Raw genomic sequence first — 16,235 nt, 5'->3', positions numbered from 1 at the left:
AAACTTTATAAAAACCAAACACAGTAGATTATTTCTGGAAATTTTAAATTTGTAGATAAATTGAAAATAATTTAATTATGGTAAAATAACTACTTTTTTTTTAGTTTTTTTTGGTTCCCAGGCTGCAATCATTACAGTACTTGGCAAAGTATCCTTATTTGATATTAACATAAACATATACATGTTTGGAATAATTAAACACTAAAAAATGAGGTCAACGCCCCCTGATGAATCGATATCATTTATAACAAAAGACTTGAGCTCAGGTAAATCCATATTTATCCATAAGTTTATTTATGCTTGGGTTAAGTAAAGTGTTACAAAAACGTTAGGGCATACGAAGAAAAATACTTTGAAAAAATGTTAGTAAAAATAAAAAAATCTTTTTTTCTTATTTCAATGTATGGTGTCTTTGACCTAATGTGAAGAGTTAAGAAATTAGAATAGAAAAAAATTGTTTCTCTGGCTTCATTTTATTTTTCATTTTGACTAATATTTGAAAAATAAAATATTACCATTTCCCTGGTAAAGTTGATATGCTGAACCTAAAAATTAAGTATGGTTAATATTAAATCAGTTTTTGAATGACTAACACAATATTGGTTTTGCATGGTTTTGCTTACCTCTGGCCCAACTATGCAATGACTAAATTAACACTCAGTAATAAAATTTCATTAAAAATTTTATTTTTTCGGAAATACGAGTTGATTAAAAATGTTACATTTAAAAATGTTGACGAACTTGATTTCCTTGAAAATTAAAAGTTCATAAACTTAATGTTCAGGCCCGTGTACAGGCCTGACATATGAACATATATTGCCCGTATATGAACAACAATTGTAAATTGTTTACTATAAATATAGTTTGAAATAAATAAGACATGGAAATTCATGAACTTTGCTTTAAAAGAAAAAATTTAAAATGTTTTGTGTGATGCTCGGATTAATTGTTGGAACTACAACTTGATTAAATTGGTTGTCACAGCATGCTTTACTCTATGTTCACTATGCATGCTCACTGGACAAGTTACAGCAATAAAGAAGAGAACAAGTCAAACTATTGAGTAGTATTTTGATAAACAAAAGCTTGTTTATCAAAACGGCAAACAACTTGTAAATATTTTATATAAAGAATATTTTAAACATTGTGTGAAGTAACCTCGTAATTCATTGGAAAGTTCAACAATCTCTTTTAATACTTTTATTAACAATGACTGTAACACGAGCCCACTACCGGGCCTAACCAACTTTGGAAAAAACTTTTATTAAGACCCAATTTAATAGAAGCCTTTGATATAAAAAGATCTAAACGGCTTCGTGGCATTGAGGTCACTAAGCCTTATAGAAGCCTCACTAAGGTGTCCCGTTCCCACACAGTTTTTGAACGACAACACCAACTTTTAAATTGAGTTTTAGACAAAGAAAATAATAATATTTACTAAGTATTTTTAAAAATAAAAATATTCAAGAGTCCCCCATTAAGAAAAAGTTGAAAAATCTATTCGGTGCACTTATGCTACCGCCCTCTTATTCCAAAATTTTAAAATATTTTCGGCGCACTTAGTCAAGTATACACTTATGTAGATATTTGCAAATTCTATTGACGCACTTATGCCAATGTTTACAAATTCTTTCGGCGCACTTATGCCAGTTTGCACTTATGCCGCACTTATGCCAGTTTTTGCAATTGATTCGCACTTATGCCAGTTCGCACTTATGCCAACTTGCACTTATGCCAATGTTTGCAAATTCTTTCGGCGCACTTATGCTAATTCGCGCTTGTGCCAGTTCGCACTTATGCTAGTTTTTGCAATTGGTTCGCACTTATGCCAGTTCGCACTTATGCTAGTTCACACTTAAGCCAATGTTTGCAAATTCTTTCAGCGCACTTATGCCAGTTCGCGCTTGTGCCAGTTCGCACTTATGCCAGTTTTTGCAATTGGTTCGCACTTATGCCAAATCGCACTTATGCTACTTCGCACTTATGCCAATGTTTGCAAATTCTTTCGGCGCACTTATGCCAGTCCGCGCTTGTGCCAGTTCGCTTTTATGCCAGTTTTTGCAAGTGATTTGTACTTATGTTAGTTCACACTTGTGCCAGTTCGCACTTATGCCAGTTTGCACTTATGCCAGTCGCACTTATGCAGATTCGCAGTTATGAAATTCGCACTTATTCAGTCACCCTATCGCGGTAAATAATTTTCCATTCACAAAATCTTTTATAAATTCTGGAATACTGGTCACACTCCAAAAACTTGCAAATTTTAGTTTACTTGCTGAAAATTGTCGACCTATTTCACTAAACTCTGTTGCCTGCAAAACAGTCAACATACTTGTTAAGAACAAAATCTTTAAGCAAATTAACGACAATAAAATGCCCTCTCTATGGCTTTCTTCGCTATAAATTATGCTTGACTAATCTAATAGAGACTTTTAATATTATTTCATCTTTTATAGTATTTCACCTATTTATCAATGTAATCTCGATTTCGCCAAAGCGTTGATTCTCTACCTCAAAATAGACTTATGTTAAAATTAGGATATTTCAGAATAAATGGGTATCAAAATAAAAAAGGTATAATAAATTATTCCCTAAAATGCTCTACTAAAATGCATAATTTAAGAGTTATTCTTTTATGTAACGCTAAGTGATGCACACAAATTCGAACAGTTTTCTCAAAGTCCTTATAAATTCTTGGTGTGCAAAAAGACATTCACATTTATTGATGGAAATATGGCTCTCAAGTAATATAAAGTGTTTATTGTACCACACCATAAATATACAGTGTCTATTTGGGCTTCTTATTTAAAAACTGATAAAACCTTGCTTTAAAACTATTTTGCGCAAAGCAACAAAATGAACTTATATGTTTTGGTTGGAGCTTTTGGTAAGCTTTTGGGTTAAAAAAAAATTAAAGCATTTTTTCCTCACATTTTACACATCAAAAGTATCCGCATTTTTGCGTATCAACAATAACAGATCATTTTCGCGTCACGGTAAGGAAGGAGGCGTGAACTTCCTGGTTAAACGCACTTCCGCGGTGCTCTGTGACAAGACCGTTAGGACTTCTTGGGGCACCTAAAATTAAAAAAAAAAAAAAAAAAGATCATGATATAAATTGCTACTAGCTATAGCTTAACTTTGCTACGTCTCAAGCTGAGACGTAGCAAAGTTCAGCTATAGCAGCCCAGTACTTTTTATATTTTTTATCTTTTCTTATATATATATATATATATATATATATATATATATATATATATATATATATATATATATATATATATATATATATATATATATATATATATATATATATATATATATATATATATATTTACATATATTTATATATATAAAAAATTTTACAAGTGTAAAGAAATTTTACACTAGTAAAATTTTGAATTGAATTTTTTATAATTTGTCACTATTAGTAGATAGCAGTCGTTGTGCAGTAGTATTTTAAAAGTTATTGTTCAATTGATAAAGATTATTTTCTAGAAAATTCGAGATTCGTGGTTTAAACCTCTTTTGCAGAATAAATTTTCTATTTTAAGCCTTTTAAAGTATTTTTGAGCATAATAATTCTACTAACCAACATTTAGTTTTTTAAATTTATGTAAGAGAGATAAATAAATGAAGAGGTGGAGAGGCAAATAAATAAGGTGGAGGAGTTCTGATTTACGTAAAGGAAAACTATATACATAACATTATAAATGATATGTGCGTTACTGACGGTGATGAAAAAAATCATAAAGAAATTTTAGTTGATAAGAAAAATAAAACTCTATTATGTGCGGCTGAAAATCTTAGCTTCTTTTTACAACATAATATTATTCAAGGTAGAAAAAAATTTCAGAAGTTGATTAGAGTCTAGAATAACGCAATCGCAAGTATATAATTTATACTGTTAGTTTCAGACTTTTACATAAAGCGCTTTTTCAATGTTTTAAAATCAAATCGAACACATCTGAGATTATTTTGATAACACAGAAATATTTTGATACTTTAAAAGATTGCTGCTATACAAAATGTAAGGTATCCATAGCAACCAAATAAACCTTGATAATAAGCTCAAACCTTTTAGGCAAGATTCGAACCCGTATCGTACAACAGTCCGAGTTTTAACAATTCGTTAGACGCTCTAAACAACTGAGCTATCCAGCGACAAACTATCGAAAAATCCTTTTTTGACATAACTATACACATATAAATGCTTTGGAGTTTGTTTTATGTCTGAAAGTTTAGCTTTTTATTGCAAACACTATAAAAATGTTGGATCCAGCACATGTTTCGAACCAATAATAGATTATCCTATATTATTCAATTAATCATATAAGTTAAAAGCTAATTACTATTGACCTACAACATTAAAGACCAAGTACAAAAAATTCAACAATTTAAACTTCCTAATATATAACGAACTTAATTAGATAAGCAATTACAAAAGAATGGCCAAGCTTTGAGATTGGTGTAAAGATTTTAGTTATAAATCGATTTCAAAAAACACGTTCTGGCGTTCACAAGTTTTTTCTCAATGCAACTATTTTTGCAATGTAATCTTGCTACTTAACATTTAATATCAGTTTTTCTAGGTGTTTTTTAATGCTGGCACTTGTTTACACTTGTTTATTATTTATGAATGCAACAACTGACTTCTATTAAACATGTTTCAAGACTTTTCATTAAAAATTTTCTAAATTATTTATGTACTTAAGCACAGATTTATAATATCTTGGTATTTTATTGATTAAAAACAGTTTTCAACGTTGCATGACTACTTTCATTATAAATTGCACAACACTTTAGGTTTTATTAGTCACATTGCTGCTTGAGCACGTCCACTAACTCTGTGCAAGTTTCAGCTTCGTATAAATTTTACTAATGGTAATGGAAAGCCCATTTCTAAATTGCCAAAGACAGTAACCGCCAGTTTACAATAAACATGAAAACAGAAACGTCCAACTTTTTCCCGCAATAAATTATGCCCAACTCAACAGCCAATATAGTCTGCGCGGATTTTGAGCAAAAAACAAAAAAAACGCAATCTCGTGAAGAAAAACCCAATTTGAATTATCTTTTAAAGCCAAAAAAAGCCAAAAAAAACAACAGTTTTTTGTAGCATATTTTTTACAGTATAACAAAACTATCGTTTATAAGAATTCTACAAAAAAATTCTTAAACCAACGAAGGGGGCATTCGCCTTCCCCCCCTCTCCCCTAGGCTCGTAATTTTTTCTAAATTATACATTAATTATTAATTTATTTAAAAAACTTTAAATAATTTATTTAAAAAACTAATTTATTTAAAAAACCCTAACCCTGACTGTCCGTTTGATAATGATCGTAAATCCTAACGATATCTTACTTAATCAGAATTTTATGCCTGCACTGAGGCTACACTGATTTTGTCGTAGTGACGATATTCATAGTTTTTGCACGGTATAGAAGATAATTTTCTATACCGTATACGGTAGTAATACATAATATATGGTCCGAATTACTACAGAACCGTATTACTGTGGTTTTTGTTTACATCCCGAGTGAACAGAGCTAGTTTCATATAATCTGAGATATAACCAATTAGTTTATACTAAATATTTAGTTATAATATAAAGTAGTTAGAGATAATGACTAAATGTAAATTGTATTAATATTTATTACAAATTTTTATTGTATTTCGCATTTCGTTTTGAGTTTATATGTATTTAATGTTAATAATATTAACTATTTATGTTTATTGGCTATTATAAGCATAAAATAATAGACAATAAAAAAGTAGACATGCACTTATTCTATAAACGAATTGAATTACTAGAATTCAGCAATATTAATAATACTACTTCTAATAAAGCAATATTAGATAATGAATTTAAAAAATTTGAAACAATTAAAAAATAAAAGTTAAATTGTTTATTATTGCAAATTAAAAATTGTTTTTAATTTAGTTTTTAAAATCTCGTATCTATATTTATATAGTGGAAAAATTTAAAAACTAAAAAAAAAAAACACTTTCAAATTTGAAATTTTTCTTGTAACTATTTTAAGCAGGTTAAGTTCTTTTATGTTTAGCAAATTTTTTTACTGCTTCTTTGTATAATTTATTTTGTTTCTTTTTACGCCAACGCTTTTAATTTTACCTATTTCATACGCATTCTTTGAAAATGCAAAAATATTAGCTCATGATGGAAATTTTTTTTTCCTTTTTTGCACTTAAAGATAAATTGAAACAGAACACTTGCATTCATAAATTTCAGTAACTATTTTACATTTGCAGTCTAATGTTATTTTACACTTAAACACTGATCAAACAATAACAATGTTTTTTTTAAAAACCTTCAATTCATTTTAAACTTTTTCTTTCTCACATTTGAAGAATTTCACAAAATAACTGTCATGGAATCCAAGACAACAGGACAACTCTGTAAAGCCTTACTGTTGGAATTGAATTAATCACAGATTTAAAGATTAGCTTAACTTATTCTTAACTTTATTGCTTGTTTAATTTTAAGATTATTTAATAATTTTTATTAAAACAATTGAAAACTTCTTCATAGTTTTGAAATTTATTTAGGTGTAATTCCACTGGGTGACGAAATATTTGGGCAGGTAAATTCGCTACAAATATTTTTTCTTTTAAAGTAGCTAAGACGGATTAGTAAATATTATCTATAAATCAGTTGTTGTTGAGGCGAGAAAGAGGATTCTTGTTTTAATAAATCTTACCTTATATAAAAAAAAAGAAAATTTTTTAGTAGATCCTTTATTACAACAAAAAAGTATTACAATCAACATGATTGACTAAAATTCTTTTTAAATATTTTAAGTTAGTGTTAATAGTATTATCTATTCTTACTAGCAACATTGCAATAATCAGAAAAAAACTAACCAATTAAATGAAGAAAGCATTTGATTAAATGCTTTCTTTATTTGATTGGTTATAATTTTTAAAAACATAATTAAGCATTAAGTACAAAACCAAAAAATTTTTTTTTGCAAAACTATCGACTTTGCTTTACTAAAAAGTTGCTTAACTGTAACTTAAGAAAAACCAAGCTCTAAAACTTAGTTGCCATCACCATGGCTATAGAGCCTCACCTGTCCAAATATTTGTTCTTTGTGCAATGATGATATTTTTTATTACCGATGGTTTGACCACATGCTCGTGTTAAAAACACGTTTGCTCACTGTAAACTGTTTCGAAGCGCGTTTCAACGAAAGTTCGCGCTTGCAAATAGGTTCAACGAGAGCTGAGATATCAGCAGCCCGTTTTAAGACGCTGCTGTTGTGACCTTTGGCTTGTCTACACAGCGCTGCCCCTTGTGTTACCGTTTTTTGTTCCGCGTGCGACCTATTGTCACTTAACAAACGCTTTTTGGTTTATGATGTTAGGTAAATATTTGTTCTCTGAACAAGAGAAAAAAAATCGGTTACACACACAAAAAAAAAGAATGTCAGTGACAACTTTTAACGGTGGATCTCTAAGCTCATGCATCGATGAAGAACGTGGCCTGTTGCAATAAGTAGTGTGAATTTCGAGTTCAGTGAATCATTGAATCTTCGAACGTAAATTGCGCTCACTGGAGTTCCCAGTGAGCATGCCTGTCTGAGCGTCGGGTTAAAAGTCTAACACGCTTTGGCGTGGAAACTGAGGGAGACCACGTTACCAATTGTTGCGTGCCTTCTCGAGTGTCTGAACCCGATAAAAAGTTGCAGTGATAAAAAACGGCGGGGCGACATCGTTCGTTGTTTTTGGTACTTCTTTTTATACGAAAGGCTCAACTTGCTTTTGTCCTTTCGTTGTTTCGTTGAGTACAATAAGATAACGAATACGTCAGTTGAAGTCGCCTTAACAAGGTTTTTACAAAATGGATTTTGCTGCGGCTTTGCAAAACGCTTGACTATCTCCTATAAAGAAAAGAGGGTAGGCAACGTTTGCTTTTCTATCTTTGACCTCAGATCAGAGAAGACTTCCCGCTGAATTTAGCCATTTTAATAAGCGGAGGTAAAGAAACTAACTATTCCCTCTAGTAACGGCGAGTGAAGCGGGATGAGCTCAAACTTAAAATCTCTTAAAGTCTTAAAAAAAAGTTTGTAAAAATTTAAAAACCATCTTGTCTAACCCCTTTTTCAACTCTAACAGAGGAGTTTTCTTTTGGAGTAGAAAAATATTTTAGTAATCCAGTACCAGGGATAAAGTTACGTAATAAATAAAATCACCTTTTTTTCAATATTAAAAGAACATACTAAGGATATATAATAAAATTCTAATATAGAAATAACATGCATGTAATATAAAATATACATACATACAAACATACATGCATGCATAAAAAAAACCAAAATATGGCAATTCAAACAAGATACAAAATCAACCTTTCAGGGTCTTCAGCATATATGCGTGCTTCAAATGAATGCTCATTAAGTAAAAGATCATCTTGTATAAACGGAAGAACCTCACCAGCAGCAGCGCGAATCTGTAAATCTACTAAATCAACACCTGATATTATTTCTGTTACGGGATGTTCTACCTAACTGCAAATAAACTATTAAATAATAAATAAACTCTAAATTATATTTATTTAAATTTTTATACTTATTATTCGTAAATGAGCACAATCTTTTAAAGTACTAATAAGTTTTTATATTCTATAATTTATTTTGAACAAAAATGAAATGATGAAAACTAAAAATAAAATTAACCTGTAAACGAGTGTTCATTTCCATAAAATAAAAATCTCCATCTCCATCAAAAATGAATTCCACAGTTCCTAAAATTTAATAAATTAAAACAATAAAACAAAAAGATAAACTTCATATAGGATTGTAAACTTTAAAAGATAATAAACTTTTAAGTTTAAAAGACAAAATATTACTAATATTATGGAGGCTTGAATACATAACAACAATACTAATAATAATGATATTTTGAAAGTAATTTTTAAAACATTTTCAAAACTTTGTGAGAAACATAATTGAATAACTTCATAATAATAGCACCAAATTTAATCAAAAAACACTTCTTTATCTCCTTTAAAATGATCTGAGACAAATAAGAAATTTTAAATTGCATTATTTTTTCAACTCAATTCAAAACCTTTCAAAAATCTTAAGGGAAAAAATCTTCCTTAAGAATGTTACGCATTCTTTTGTTATGATTTTTCAAAGATTTTTACATTATAATAAATGAGTTTTCTTAAATGAGTATTCTTAAATTATTTAAGAAAAGCTCAGAACCAAGAGTATTGGCCAGCTTTAAGACTCTACAATTAGGTTTACTTGGACCTTTATAACTAATACTTTATAGTAATAACTTTTTACCTTTATAACTTAAAAAAAAATAGTTTTTTACTAAGATTACCTATACATCATTTGTTTACATATGTGCAAATTAAAACTTTGTTTCAATATTTCTATTTACTTTTGAATTATTTGTATACCTAAAATAATATAAATGGAATTTGATATAATTTAAATATACAAGTTTTTTTTTATTTTGTGGATATTCTTTTGTAATTAAACAGCATTTGTTGTTGTTTTTGCACAAACGTTGTAATTATAGCCTTATTTGGCTATGCCATTTATGTATAAAGAAAGTTAATATTAAGTCTGAAATTGAATTCGCAATAAATTTCAAATATGAAATTTACGCGCTTGTGTTTACTATTTTTAAAACCTTTTCTGTTATTCTATTTTTAAAACATTTCTTTTGATGACACAATTTATTACATGATTTTTTTTTTTTTTTTTTTTAAAATTATGGTTTTACAATAAATTGTGTAGGCATAAACTGCCTGTCAACCTAATTATATAATACTTGACAATTACAGAGTTTGTATAACTAATAGAAAATAAAATGTGGATTAGTCATAGAGAAGCCATTCATTTTTTAGATGATTGTCTAGAAGCAGTTTAAACGTTTTTAAAGATAACGCTGATACAATGTGATTAGGAAGAGAGTTCCATTTATTTATTATTCTTAGAGAAAAAAAATTCATACGTAAATTTAATCGCGAAGATTGTTTTTTTAGTTTATATATATGACAACGAGTAATAAATTTACTATCTATTTCAAAAAGACTTCTGTCACTATTGTTGTTTTTGCACCATTTGTAGACGTTGATTAGGTCTGCACGAAGTAGCCTATATTTTACAGTTGTCATATTTAATGCCAACAATCTTTGTTCATACGGTAGATCCTGTAATCCATTGATTCGTTTTGAAGTTCTTCTTAACACATTTTCTAGTTGCCGTTTGTCTTTGAGAAGTCCAGGGGTACAGATTGATCCACAGTATTCTAGGTAAGGGCGGACTAATGCTGAAAAAAGTTTTTTGAAGGATAATAAGTCTAGATATGATGTAAATGTTCTTTTTATTATTCCTATTATTTGTGTGGCTTTGTTGACTTGAATAGTTGTGTGTTTGGAAAATAATAAGTTCGAATCTATGTGAACACCTAAATCTCGTTCGCAATTTGTGGTTTTAATGTTTACTCTTATATTTTTTTCTGAATCATGCATATTATAAGTATGGGATTTGTTGTTGTTTCCTAAGTGCATTACAGAACATTTATCAATGTTAAATTTCATTCCCCATTTTTGAGACCATGTAACAAGAGCGTCGATGTCATTTTGTAATTATTGCGCAGATTGAAGATTTTCAATAGAACGGAAGATTTTGGTATCGTCAGCAAAAAAAGCAGCTTTTGATTTAATTACTTCAGGGATATCGTTGACATATATAATAAAAAGTAAAGCTGAAAGGACGGAGCCTTGGGGAACTCCACTTTTAACGGGTACCCAGTTTGAATAATTTCCATTAACAACAACTCTTTGTCTACGGTTTTTCAAAAAGTTTTTAATCCAATATAGTATTGATCCATTTATGCCATAAGCTTTAAGTTTCGAAATAAGAAATTTATGTGGAACTTTGTCAAAGGCTTTTTCAAAATCAAGATAAATGTTGTCGATGGGAATATTATTATCAAGTGATGACGTCCAATAATTAATTACAGTTAAAAGGTTAGTTAAGCAGGAATGATCTGGACGAAATCCATATTGGTGTGGACTTAATAAGTTATTTTTAATCAGGTGTGTCATAATATGATTTTTTATTATTTTTTCAAAGATTTTTATAAAGGACAAGTTATACTGATAGGTCTATAATTAAGTGCTTTTAATCTGTCTCCTTTTTTGAATATGGGTGTAATTGTTGCGTCTTTCCATATTTGGGGTATTGATCCACTCTCAAGTACTTTGTTAAAAATAGTAGATAGATGTTTAGACATTTGAAAGCAAGTTTTCTTAAATATTATTGGGTGTTATGCATCAGGGTCTGGTGATTTAAATGAGTTTAGACTTTTGAGGTATGTTTCGATATTTTCCGGACTTAGATCAATATTGTTTGTTAGTGGATTTACATTTTTATATGTTAGGTTAAATGGTGGTGTTGCTGTTATTTTTTTGTTTGAAAAAGTATCAGCAAAACAAATATTGAATAGATGAGCTTTATCTAGATCAGTAGTTGCAACAATATTATTGTATTGGATGTCAGGGAATGCTTCTTTGTTTTTTTGATGGTGTAAAGGTTCTTCCATAAAATGGTGTAAAGGTTCTTCCATAAAGAACATCAAGTAGAATCTAAATAATATTTAGAAGTAGAAGATAATTGTCTCACTTCCACTGAGATTTTCATTGAAAATAAATCGCTAGATTACTTTAAAAATCTTCCTTTTATGATTTCATATTTATCTTTAATAAGAGTTACAGACAGTATTTTATTTTATTTTTGGCTATGTCCTGTCAATATCTGCAGCGCTTAAGTGGAGTCGAAGATATAAAGAATATAAGAATAGGACACCACGTATTCCTGGTAAATATTTAAATCTCAGGAAAGAGGGAAGGGAATGGAGAATTTGGGAAATATTCTGACAAATTCCCAATTTCGTCAAAGCGCTGTCACAAATTTATTCCTGGTTAACACCCTGTATATACACAAACAAACGGTATTCAATCATCGTTTATTCAATTTGAGCTGTTTATTTAGTCTTCTGTAAAATTATGCAAAATTTTTTTGTGAGTTTCTTTCATTTTAGTCTGAATGGATAAAAGACAATAAATCAAGTTTAAAATTTAAATCAAAAATAAATTTCAAATGTGTAACAAAACAAGTTTTAAAGTAGTCAGTAAAAAATCATTAAAAAGTGAATAATCTTCTCTCTTGTACTTTATGTCTAATTTATTATATTGCCAATACTAATTTATTACACTGTCAGCATTATTCATTAGACTGTCAATATCATTTCATTACAATGTCAATATCAGATCATTACACAGTCAAAATCAATTCATTATACTGTCAATATCATGATAGCATACCTAGTCCTCTACCTGCTTAAAATAATCAAGCTAACTCATTAGTTTTGTAATGCTAATTGGTTTCTGCAAATTCACTAAATTCAGAACTGGACTGTAAAACATTATCATATCAATAGACTAAAGTGATATAGCAACAGCAAGTCTCAGTGCGTGTTTTACCAATTAGTCTGGTGAAGTAAGGTTACATTACACAACTCTACTAACTCCTTATACTTTAAATTAGTAGATTTTAATATTCAAAAATGAGACTTGCTCCAACATAACCTACATACCTGCTCCAACATAACCTGCATACCTGCTCCAACATAACCTACATACCTGCTTCAGCATAACCTATATACCTGCTTCAAAATAACCTACAGCCTTAGCTGCTCTGATTGCTGCACCTCCAAGCTTCTTACGAATTTCTTCTGACATATGAGGCTAAAAATAAATTGAAAATCATACGCTGCTATGATACTAGTATTGCATGCAAATATTTGATGCAAATTTGAGCTAGTTGATATTAATTTATTTTGAAAAAATTCAGATTAAATTTTGAAAGAACATACAGCAGGAGCTTCTTCTATAATCTTCTGATGTCTTCTTTGAACACTACAATCTCTCTCAAATAGATACACAGTGTTTCCATATTTATCAGGAAATACTTGAACTTCAACATGTCTTCATTTTGTGCTGATTGCAATGAGGCTTTAAAATCTTATGGCTTTATGACTATTCGCATCCCCTATGTCAACAAAAGCATTGTTTAATTTCCTAAAAGCATGTTTATACAGTATATATTCGGTAAAATTAATAACACTTGATTAAAACAATCTGATAAATAACAAAAAATTAAACAACATGAACAAAGTAAAATATTACCTTATCACCACTTCCTCGCACTGCCTTTAGCGCAACAGGATATCTAGAAAAATAAACACAGAGAGTATTCCAAATATAATAATCTTAGGATTAATTATTTGCATAAAGAAAAAAACTTTAAAAAAATTGCAAAACTATTTTACATTCCTTTTGAAACCAAATTTTACATTCAACGTTTTACTATTTTACATTTCTTCAAAAAAAGGTTTTAATTTTTGAAATCATATTTATTTTAAAAACTTTCAATTAAAATTTTTTTTTTAAAAAAACAATTTCTTTTCATAAAATATACAGTATGGTGCAAAACTGAACCAGAATGCATAATATTTTTATTTTCTTATAAAGAATATAGCATTTTGAGAATTAATATTGCTGGTAGGAATTAAAAAAACAATTTTTTTTAAGGATTTATTGAAGAAAAATACTTACTTACAAAATAATAAATGAAAAACATGGTGAATCAATTTGGCACCACGCGAAAAAAACTGTAAATTTTTGTCAATTTTGTCAATTTTTAATATTTTGTCCATAATACTTTAGCTTTTTTAACTGCTACTAATCTTCTATTTGTGCTCTTTACAAGATTTTCGCAAAGGTTTAACGAAATATTTTCCCACTGTTCTTGAACTCGTTCATATAACACATTATTGGATGACGAAGAGTCAGAATAGTTATTAACGAGCGCTTTTTTTAATTGTGACCACAAATTTTTTATTGGGTTCAAATCAGGAATTTGTGCTGGCCGTTCTAGCACTTGAAGGTCCTGCGAAGCTAACCAATTCTTAACCATTTTAGCAATGTGCTTTGGGTCAATGTCCTGTTGAAAGATGACCTCATTTATTGGGTAAGGCATATTTTCAACAGTTTCCAATATTTCGTGCTGTAAAATATCAAGATACATTTCCTTATTCATGTTTCCAACTATTCTTCGAATTGGTCCCAAACCATAAGCCGTCATACACCCCAATAGTTTAATATTGCCTCCCCCATGTTTTACTGTCTGAATAAAATCTTTTTGGGTTAATGGTTCACCTTCTCTTTTCCAGCTCCATTGGCGGCCATGTGATATACCAATTAATTTTAGTTTCATCTGACCAAACAACTTTCTTCCAATCTTCTTCGGTAGAGTTTTCATATTTTATTACAAAGTTTAATCTTGCTTTGATATTTTTATTACTAAGTAATGGTTTTTTTTTCTTTTCAATTGCTCGAAATTTACTTTTTTTGAGATCTCGCTGCACTGTCCACCTGCTCACATTTTTTCCAATATCACGTTGCAAAAGTTTAGCTGCATGAGATGTCGATTTTACTTCTCCAGTAGTCAAATATCTGATTACTCTTCTACTGTCTACCGCACTCAACTTCTTTGGTCAACCGCCAACATTTATTTTTAGAATATGTCCACATTTTTTTTCTAATTCGTTGCATAGTACTTTGACTAACTTTTAATTTAGAAGCAATTTTACGAGTTGTATTTTCTTCTTCGATCATCTTTTTTATTAAATCACTCTTTGTCAATTTGCTTAACAGCGCAATATAGCTAAAAACATGTCAAATAATATGCTCGTAATTCTTAAACACACGTTTGTATCAAGAGACATTAAAATTTGGAAAAAAACTATACTACATATATTAAACCACATTTGGAGTTTGCCATACCAGCTTGGAATCCTTACCTCGATAATGACATAAAAAAAATTAAAAAAGAGCAACGTAACCCAAAGAGAGATCGTGAGGCTTTGAATAATAAAGACTTTGTAGTCTTTCAACTCAATGTAAGATCATGAAATTAAGTACTCTTGAAGACAGACGGAAAAGAGGTGACATTATTCATCAGTTTAAGCTTCTCCACAATTTAAACCTAACTGATTGGCATGTAAAGCCTTGTAGCATAGCACCCAGTGCTTAACGTCCAACCAGATTTTATCGCGAGATCATCAGGGACTACAAATTCAGACATGAGTTTTTCTACAACGGTGCAGTCAATGAATGGAATGCTTTTCCAGATAGTGTCATCGAGGCAACAGCAGTTGACAAACTTTATTAACTACTGGAAAATTTTCAGTAATCATACTTACTACAACTCATCATTTACCGTAAATGCCACACAAAGGTGGCCGACATACCAATTTGGTATAGACGCGTATACTCAGCTGATGATAAGTTTAACAATGTTGTGGCGTTGTTTAACTTAATTATTTAACGAATTAGCCTAAAAGCCATTGAAAACTTAATTTGATTTATCTGTTTCACTTTTTATTTGTTGCTTTATAAGTCCAAATTATACAGTATATATTTAATTATCAAAAGTCGTGCTGTTGAATATGCACACAAGAGGCAGGCTTTCTCAGAGATTATTTTTAACTGTCTACTGGTTTTTAGTGCATTATAATATGAAATTAATTAGCATTTTATTTGAATTAAAGCGAATTGATAATTATATAAAAACTCTTCAAAATAACATAAGAAAATCATCAATAAAGAGTGTTAGTGTTTTTAGAAAATCTGTAAATATTTTCAATAAGTTTGTTTCAATTTTATTAAAATATTAAAGTAGATGAATATTCTGGAGTTTGTAAATATTAGTTTTTATTTATAAATTCAAATACTCAAAGACTCAAAGGTATGATAACAAAAGGAAACAAATACCATAAAAGTTGTGAAGAAAATGTCAAAACATTTGAAATTAGAATATTTGAAAAATACCTCTTCACCATTTGATGGCCGTGCCGGATTAATGGAGGGGAGGGGAGGGGATGGGGGTAGTTGATTCCGTGAAAATTCAATCTTTTAATAACTTAAAAAAGCCACAGTTAAATTTAATAAGCTGTCTAATTGAAAACAAAAGCACAAAAATGAAAAAAAAGGCAACAAAAACGCTGCATTAAAATTTTTTTTCAGGTCTTTTACTAACGGAAGTGCGCTAATCACTTCTACGATATAATTTACAAGATTTGTAGCAGCGCTTTATATTGAAAATTGAATGTAATATTTGTAC

At 29.5% G+C, this 16,235-nt stretch overlaps 1 long non-coding RNA gene and 1 other non-coding gene across 2 annotated transcripts; one reads left to right on the top strand and one right to left on the bottom strand.

The window, feature by feature from the left end:
- Positions 1-7,458: 7,458 nt before the first annotated feature.
- LOC136075633 (5.8S ribosomal RNA) lies at positions 7,459-7,612 on the top strand. Its single transcript, XR_010636075.1, has one exon. It is a non-coding gene; the product is annotated as a 5.8S ribosomal RNA (ribosomal RNA).
- A 1,084-nt stretch (positions 7,613-8,696) lies between these two features.
- LOC136074778 (uncharacterized) lies at positions 8,697-13,045 on the bottom strand. Its single transcript, XR_010635421.1, has 4 exons — positions 12,925-13,045; positions 12,730-12,796; positions 12,669-12,683; positions 8,697-8,767 (listed from the first exon to the last, which is right to left on the bottom strand). It is a non-coding gene; the product is annotated as an uncharacterized LOC136074778 (long non-coding RNA).
- Between the last annotated feature and the right edge of the window lie 3,190 nt (positions 13,046-16,235).

The sequence above is a fragment of the Hydra vulgaris genome, chromosome 01 (genome assembly GCF_038396675.1).
Source record: "Hydra vulgaris chromosome 01, alternate assembly HydraT2T_AEP".
Lineage (NCBI taxonomy): Eukaryota > Metazoa > Cnidaria > Hydrozoa > Anthoathecata > Hydridae > Hydra > Hydra vulgaris.
This window is presented reverse-complemented; position numbering and strand designations above follow the sequence as displayed.